A 9,569-nucleotide genomic window follows, 5' to 3' on the forward strand; every position below is an offset into this window, starting at 1 on the left:
TGAACCCAGGACCTCTGATGTGGGAGGGAGATGCCTAATCACTTGAACCACCTCCACACCCTACTTTGGTGTGTTTCTCATTATGATTTTCCTCCCCACATCTCTTGTTGCATCATCTTACTGCATCAGCTTGCTGTCTTCTTCAGGAGGCACCAGGATCCAAACCGGTGACCTCTCATGTGGTAAGCAGGAGTCCAGTCACTTGAACCACATTCATTTCCCTCAGTTAAGTTTAAGAACATGTTTTTCTATATTACAGAGAGGTCCAAACTATCATAGAATGAAATTATTAAAATGAGTCACATAGAGCTTAAGACCAAACCAGCAGAAATTAAAATTTCTATAGAGGGATTTCACAGCAAATTGTAGCTGGCTAAAGGAAGAATCAATGAACTTAAGATAAAGCAATTGAAATTATTCAGGCTGAGGAACAGGAAAAAGAAGCAACAAAGAAAAGTAAACAAAGCCTGGGGAACCTGCAGCATACCATGATGCAGACCAATATACACACTGTGGGAGTTTCAGGAGAAGAAAGAGAAAGGGACAGAGAGACTATTCAAAGAAATAATGATTGAAAACATCTCAAATTTAACAAAAGGTATAATTATACATATCCAAGATGCTCAGTTCACTCCAAATAGGATAAACCCAAATAGACCCACACCATGGCATATTATAATCTGACTGTTGAATTCTAAAAATAAAGAGAAAATTCTGGAGGCTACAAGAAAGAAGCAACATCCTCACATAAAATAGAGTCTCAATAAGATGAAGTGCCAGTTTCTCATTGGACACTATGGATGCAAGAAGTCAGTGGGAAGACATATTTAAAGTGCTGAAAGCAAAAAGTTGCCAACCAAGAATTCTATATCCAACATAAATGTTTCAAGAATAAAGGATATTTAAGACATTATCAGATAAACAAAACCTGAGGGAGTTCATCACTACTACACCAGACCTACATGAGATGCTAATAGGAATCCTGCAAATTGAAAGGAAAGAATAATAGAGAATGGATTGAAGCCACATGAAGAAATAAAGATCTCCACTAAGGTTAATGACATGGGTAGGTATAAATGCCAGTACTATTGCATTTTTGCTTTGTAACTCCACTTTTTACTTCCCATAGTAAAAAGTAAAAAGGCAAATCATAAAATGTAATGATAAATCAGCAGTTTGGGATGTTACCAAGGGTAACATAGTAGGGGTAAAATTTACATTGAGGAGAGGGGAGAATGTTAGTAATGAAAGCTGATGAACATACTGCAACATTGTGAAGCTAATTAATCACAGTGAATGGTATTCTTGGGAATGGTTGAGATGGGAAATTTTATGTTGCATGTCTGTTCCCACAATTTTACAAAAAAGAAAAAAAAGGGGGCAATTAAAGAGACAATGACAATTAAATGCATTATATGAGCCCAGATGGGATTTAATAAGAAAGGAGAAAAAGCTCAAAGGGGCATTATTAGGAAATATTTTTTAAAATGGAATATAGACTATAAGCTTGATATCAATGTTAAATTTCTTGAACTTGTTATCTGCACATAAGGTGGTTGGTTAAATGTGTGAATATCCTTGTTCATATGGTAGTATTGGATGTTCAAGGAACACGATGTATACAGCCTACACTCAAGTGTTCAGAAATGAATAGAGAGATAGATAGACTCATGAATTGATAGATGGATAGATAGATAGGCTGATAGAGCAAATGTGGCAAAATGTTAAAATTTTGTGGATCTGGGTGTCTTGGGGGATAGGTATATGTTGGAATTCCCTGTATAGGGTTTGCATTACTTTTGTAACTGACCTGTAAGTGAAAGTCTTTCAAAAAATGTTTAAAAACAAAAATGATTGTGTTAATTTTAGAAGCTTATAAATTTTAAAGTAATTATTTAGTAATGCAATGCTTATCCTGAGAGGAGTACATCCTCAGAACCAAGCAGATTTCCTGGCCCTCAATAAATGTTTCTTAAAATAATTAAAGTAATAACAAAGCAAAGAAGTATGTCCTGAGTGAGTGGAGGTTGAGAAGTTTTCTAATAGAATCAAGCCAACAAGTGTAAGACTAAGAGCTGAGAACTGGGGAAGGGAAGCTACAGCAGGTTTGGGGTGGGGTAGATATGAGATGGATGGGGAAGGAATATCACTTTAACATTTCATCTCTTCCATTCTTAATGTCCCTTCATTTCTCATTTTATACCCCTCCTCAGTTCCTTCTCTTCTCTACTTTCTTCTTTATTTTAATGAATATTGTACTTCTATTGTATTTCATTTCTTCTCATTATTGATCTTTTCCAACTGTAGCCATCAGTACCTTCTGATTCCATTATTTTTAAGTTACTATTAATTATGGGTTGGTCCGGTGTTTTGAAGCAAAGCGGCAATCAATTACTTTTAATGGGCACATTTTGTCTCTTTCAGCAGACTCCAACAGAGATATATGAAAGTATCAGGCTAGGACTGCAGCCAATAAAATGAAGAAATATAATACTCTTCAGCTTGTTATGTAAAGAAATATTACTCTTCCTTACCTGAAGGAGTAGTGGGAGGTTAAGTGGAGAGACCATACTACTCAAATCACAACCAGCTTCCAAAACAACCCTAGTTTCCTTTGGTACCATCTGAAAAGCAGTTTAGAAGGGCCAATTATTACACGTACACTACTTTTAGCAGTGGCAAAACTGTAGTAATTCTACAAAGCTTCTCTAAAATGTAACCAAAATAAGGATGGCATTGAAGATGGAATAACACTACTCCCTGGTGAAAGTCTGGAAATAAGCTTATCTTTAAGATAGTTTAATGAATGAATTCAGGGAAATGTGATTATAATTCCCCATAAAAAAATTTGCAACATCCTTAACATGAACTTTTTATTGAAGTATAACATACATGCAGAAAAGTGCACCCATCAGAAGACTACAGTTTGGTGAGTTTTCCCCAACTGTGTATCTGGTTCTCAGATCAAGGAATAAACATTATCAGCACCTCAGAAGCAACCTCTTACCTCTCTTCCAGTTATAACCTGCCCAGCCCCCCACGACAGCCATGATACTAACTTCAAAAGTGACAGATCACTTTTACCTGATATTGTACTCCATGCATATATTCTCTTTTGTATCTGACTGTCAGGCTTTGCACTGAAATTGTAGTTTGTTCATTCTCATTGCTATATAGTAACTCCTTGATTATCTCTTATTGACGATTTTCAATATTTTGAAATAACTCATTTTAGCAAATGATTTTTCTTGTTAGTAGCATGAATGGAATGGGGAACCTCTATGTGTGAATAATCCACATGAAAATTTCACAATGATATGTCGACTTCTGGTGTTGAACAAGCATGCCAGGGAGTATGTTGCAATATAATTGCTGAAGATTATATCAATATGTAAACCCAAATAATTTAATAAATTAAGGGAAATATTTCATTTTTTGATGTCAATTTATGAACACATAGGCGTACTAATCATATGTTTAAATGGTCATGTTTTGGAATTTAATTGTTTCTTTCAAATAATTTGAACATTATTACAGATAAACTTAACTTTCTATATTTAGTTTCCAACAATTTATTACATAATAAAAGGAGAAAGTTAACTTCAACTTGACAAGAGATTATAAGAAAAAGTCCTGGGCAATTTAGACTATCCAATTCCATGATTCAACTTCTTAAAAAGCTAATTCAGCCCAGGTTGAAATAACAGAAGTAAATGCTCCAGAAAAAGAATCCTGGTATATTCTACAACTGTCAGCCCCTATTTGGCATGTCATATATTCTTCTTGTTATACCTTAAATAAGACTATTGTAAACCAGGTTGTCCAGAAGAGAGGAATCAATTTCTTCAAAAGATCTGATAAGGATTTCCTGTAATGAATGGCTAAAGAAACCAAATATTTAGGATTAGAGAATAGAGTTTTGGGGGACATGACAGTGGCCTTCAAATATTTTAAGAATTATCAAATGAACAGTAGAATGGATTTAATATAAGCTTCCCTTCATGGTAGAACTTGCAAATTTTAGGTAGCAGTGAATAGATGTTGCTAAACATTAAAAAGTCCTACCTAATAATTAAAGCTGTCCAGCAGCAGAATTGAGTGACTCAGAAGACCATTTCCTATTAAAGTATAATTTAACCTCTGGGAATATGATTATCTCCAAATTTAAGGAAGTCCTACTGAACAATTATAATTATCAACAATAGAATTTGCTGATTCTAAAAGACCATGAGTTACATAGTTACCAAACATCCACAGAGATGGAAGACTACATTGAAGATGTTTCTGTCCACAAAGGGTATGGCATTAAAGTACAGAACTAAGATCTCATTGAATTTGAAGTTTCAATGATTCTAGAGTTTGTAGGTATTGAATAAAGTCTTATATTACTTATTTTCTTAAGAAATATTGGTTTTATATGGTTAAATTTTGCAATAACTTAAAAGTCATGGTCAGATATATTTTCTTAAGTAACTGAACCTATTGAATCATTCTGCACTAGCAACTAGTGAATTGCCAAATTATTATGTACCCATTTTATCAATCAGGGTGAGCTAAGTAGTGCTGCAGTGAATAGCCCCCAATCATAGTAGCTTTAAGCAGCAATGCTTTTTTTCTTACTCACATTACATATCCATCACAAGTGGACTCCATCTCAGCTCCTTGCTCCTGGCCAAATATGATGCAATAGCCACTTTCTGCAACATAGCTTGTCCTTATGGCACAGGGTGAATGTGACAGATCACATACACTTTCTCACAGCTTCTATCCAGAAGGCAAATTCATCACATCTGCTCACATTTCAGTAGGTGAAAACAATAGAAAAGTTTAACAAGGGGTGGTAGTAACAGCGAAATCTTCAACAATGGTGCGAGCAACTCATCATTACACTTCCCTTGCCATTGTGATGGTTAATTTTACTTGTCAACTTGGCTAAGCTATGGTGTCCAGTTGTTGGGTCAAACACTGACCTAGTTGTTATTGCAAAAGTATTTTGTAAATGGGATTAGCCTCTTTACGTTTAGTAAAACAGATTGATTTCTGTCATGTGGATGGGCCTCATCAAATCATTTGGAGGTCATAACAGCTAAAACCGGCCTCATTACTTCAACATCTACTCTTTCCAGAATTTCCAGCCTGACAACTTCACCTAGGAAATTCCAAGCCAAGACTTCAACATCACCTTTACTACAGTTTCCGGCTAGCAGCCTGAGTGTTCAGACTGACCAGAGACCGTGGTCGCATGAGCCATGCCCTTATAATAAATCTCCTGTGTGTGTGAGTGTGTGTGTGTGTGTACACCCACATGTCCTGTTGGTTCTATTTTTGTGGAGAACTTGACTAATACAGCCATTGCCTTCTCCTCAGTCAGGTAATGCCCATTGACAGATGCAGTCAGGAAACCACGGCATTCTTGCAATGATGTCTTTGTGGCATCAAAACCCCAGGCAGTATGCCTGTGACACAAGAGAAAGGGCTGTGGCCATGGTTGGGATGAAAAATAGTAAAACTCTGAATTTTTTAGAAATTAACTCATTTTCTTTCAATTTACTAAAAAGAGTTCTTAGTTATTGATTTGATGTTATTTAGTGATTAGAAATTATTTTTTTCTAAGAAAATGTGAGGTCTATGTACTACTTTCATGCTAATACATATAAATCTTGAAAAACTACATTTGCTCTACCTCTCAAGAAGATGAAGTTAAAGAACTATCACATACACACACACACACACACCACAGAAACCATCCTAGTACTGCTGCAAAACTAGAAAATTAAATCAATTTTCATATTAAAATGTGGGTTTTTTTGTTATTTGCTTTGTTTTGTTTTACTAGCAACCTTCTACTGTTATGTTTTTCTCTCTGGAATCATAAAATAAATAAAGTTAAAAATCTTCTCTAAATATGTCTTTGTTTCACTAAAATTCTACTTTCGTGAGGAACAGACTAAGGTTGTAACAATAAGTGGTGTTATCCTAACGGCGAAATGTTCAACACACTGAGATATTTTCTTTAAGTGAACTTAAAAGACAGTTGGTTGCTATGTGTTAACTTCTGATTCTTTCAAAATCATTTTCTGCACATCTCAACATTTGCCTATTTCTCTACTCATTACTCATGTCTTCTCTCATGTTTTCTTCTTACTCACTCCTGCTTGCCTAGAGAGGTGTTTCTCTTTATTTTAATAATGTGTCATTTTTAAAAAGCACTGCTTTCAAATTCATCCTGACAGATTTTCATGAAGTCATGTCTATTGTTAAGAAACAGTTCAGACAGTTTATGTATTTGACAAATATGAAAGGAGTATCCCCATGTGTCAAGAAGTAGGCTAGGTACAGAGACCCAGTGCTAAACAAGCTGCAATTACTGTTCTCAAAGAAATAAGAGTTCTTTTCAAAAGACTGAAAAGCCAGTAAGCTATCATGGTAACCTACATAAACATTACCTGCTACATAAAGGTAAACATGCTTTCCATCTTAATTATTCATTTTCTCCAAGTATTTAATCATGATTAGTTATAATTGAGAAAACATTTAGCATTGGATCCCAAATGCCATTCCCAGGATGAATGCTGATTGGCTTACCTAAGAATCCCAATGGAGGCTTGTTACAAACACAGGTTTTCGGGATATTGACTGGGAAATTCAGGGCGGTAAGTCTGGAGTGAGTCCAAGAGACGGTGTATTTTTCTAAAACTCTCTAGATGATTCTGCTACACAACCAAATTTGGAAACTCCTGCATTAGAGCAAATAGTGAGATAGCCTTTCCTCATATAAACAAATATAAAAGAAAAAGAGGCAATGAAGCATACATCCATGCAAATAAGCAAGAGCATATCTATTTATTCCTACAAACCAAAATATCAGGAGTAGTGTAAGTTTTTTTTAAATGTTGAGGAACTTGTAGAAATTAAAAGAAGTCTGCTTTGTAACAAGAAATGATAACAATGGAGCAAAAAATAGCTTGATTCGTAGTATTACAAATGAAAACATGGGAATATACAGTAGAAGAGCTAAACTACTGACTAAATCAATTACCACCAAACTAATATTAAATGGATAAGCCATTTACACAAAAGAAGTTTTGGAAGAATACACCAAGTATGTGAAATTAAATAGATATAATCAAAAATCTATAAAAAAATTGAGGAAATGGAAATTGTTAAAAGAAAATTAGTCTTACCCATGTGTTAAGAGGCTCATCTAGAGAGGAATATACTTTAAATAAAATTGACCAATATGGATAAACAAGGAAAACAAGAAGTAATCAAGCTTGAGAGAGAGAGCTAAAAAGATTACAAAATGAAGTTAGGGAAGTGATAAATAAATTCATATGCATCAGTGATGAGAAAGGAAAGGGAGGCTGTGCAAGAGTTTAAAGTACATGCTAAGGCACTTTTCAAGTACTAGAAGAACTGACATAGAAAATTTATTGAGCAAAAATAAAGAATGTGCATCTCATACATAAACACATAGCTAAGAGCTCTGGCTTATTCCCAGAACTGAATATGGGAATTCAACTAGCAAAGTGGGCTTTGGGAGAGGATCATTTAAATTCTATTGTATATCCAGAACCCAAGCCCTGGGAATATAGCATCCATCTACAAAGTAAGGAATTGCAAATATTACATACAAACCAGCTGATGGTGCAGAACTAGAAGGTATCAGACAAAGAAGAGGTACAATAAAATCTAGCAACACATAAATAAACAAGTAAGCTAGGAGAATATAAAGTTCCAACAGGTATGTAAAGCCATGAGATTGTAGTCAGCACAGCTATTTGACATCATATAAGGGCATTGCACAAAAGAATGTGTATATAAATTCATCAGAAATCAGAAGTGCAGAGTAAAAAGAAAAAAATAAAAGGCACAATTTATCAAATTTAAAGCAGCCAAGATATTTAAGGATTTAGTGAGCAATGCAGTTGTAATTTGTGGCATCATTCTTGAAGTAAAATATAATATTCCAGAACATATGAAATGCACTCCAAGTAGAAGAACACAGATTAACGTTTTAAGCAAGTCTGAGAATTAAATCGAGCTTTGAAAAATTATGGTCAGTTTGGGTCATCTTATTAGGAAATGGGTCCCATTCCATCATGTGACATCTGACACTAACTGTTTTTAAACACAGTCCCGCTTCTTCTATTATTAATTTCTACCTAAGGGCAAATGCCAAGAGAACTTACTTTCTTTTTTCCCTCCTGCTGCCATTTCAACTGTCAGGAGCAGCAGGAGTCAGAAATGAAAGTTACCACCCTAAAGAAGAGCTGTGCCACAGTGTCATTTTTAAAAACTGACAGCTTTGTGCAGTCCCAAATGTTAAAGAAAAGGGATTGTCACTTATGCCTCCCATGGCCACCTGGGCAAAGACAGACCCTCACCCACATTCAAAGGCAACGGTAATCTAAAAGTGGCATGTAGAAATCTATTTGCAAGTAGCAAGTGGGAACTGCTTTACCCCCATGACTACAAGCCATTGTGAGACAGAGAATTGCTGAAAGTCTGTTGGTCCAAACTAATCAGGAAGATGAATTTTTCTGTCTGACCCTTCATATAATAGAGTCTAATTTCCAATGTAAGAGTACAGTTTAAAACACTATCACAATGCAATGCCCAGATTTTAATTATTTTTAAATGAAGAGAAACCACATTAGGTCTGCATTTTATAGAAATGGTAATTAAGAAAAGGCAGCTCCAAAGGATACAAGATGCTGAAATGAACCTACTAAACAGCTGCTTCAAGGCCAATTGTTATTCAGAATATAAAAAAGGAGTAAAATTTATTTTCAAACATCAAGATTCAATGTAGGGAAAATTCAAAGGGATCCTGAATTCATGTATTTTCTCAGCATAAAATTATTGTATAAAAAGGGAGAGAAGTAGAATAGGGATGATGAGACAAGTTTGTGGAGGCATAAATGTTAAGGGTTTAGTCTACTCATAGAAAGAAAATACAGGATATATATACATCCTCTTTTTACTGTCAGATAACTGTTGTCACAAAATACAAGCACTTTGAAGTAATATAAATAGTATAATTCCTTATTTTATAATAAAAGACGCACTGCATTAAATTCTTTCCTCTTCAAATGAGAATGGGCAGTAGTTTTGTATGTGAAAGAACTCCAGCTAAAACTTCGGTTGTTGTGCTTGGCTGCATTGCTTTTGCATTCGACCACAAATGGGGATGGAGGTTGGTATAAAGAGATACAGGGCACAAGGAGACATGTCAGCTTATGTGAACATCTGCCTCTGCTTTATGACACTGTACAGAACGTGGAGATCAAACCCATCTCAAGACTGTGCAACAGGAATGCATTCATGGACTAAAAGTGTGGTACGTCCTAGTGAAATTAAAGATAAGACCGGTTTGATCGGAGAATATGAGAAGCTGACCAAGAAAGTATCATCTTCCTTCCAAACATAACATGACCTCAGGTTTTCAAAGGAAGCTAACAATCAGCAACCATCATAACAATTTAGGACACCTAAAGGAACAACCCATCTGATTTTGAAAAAAATATGTCTGACCTGATCTGTAAATGCAACCGTATCGAGAAAGC

This window comes from Dasypus novemcinctus, chromosome 1, assembly GCF_030445035.2.
Source record: "Dasypus novemcinctus isolate mDasNov1 chromosome 1, mDasNov1.1.hap2, whole genome shotgun sequence".
NCBI lineage: Eukaryota > Metazoa > Chordata > Mammalia > Cingulata > Dasypodidae > Dasypus > Dasypus novemcinctus.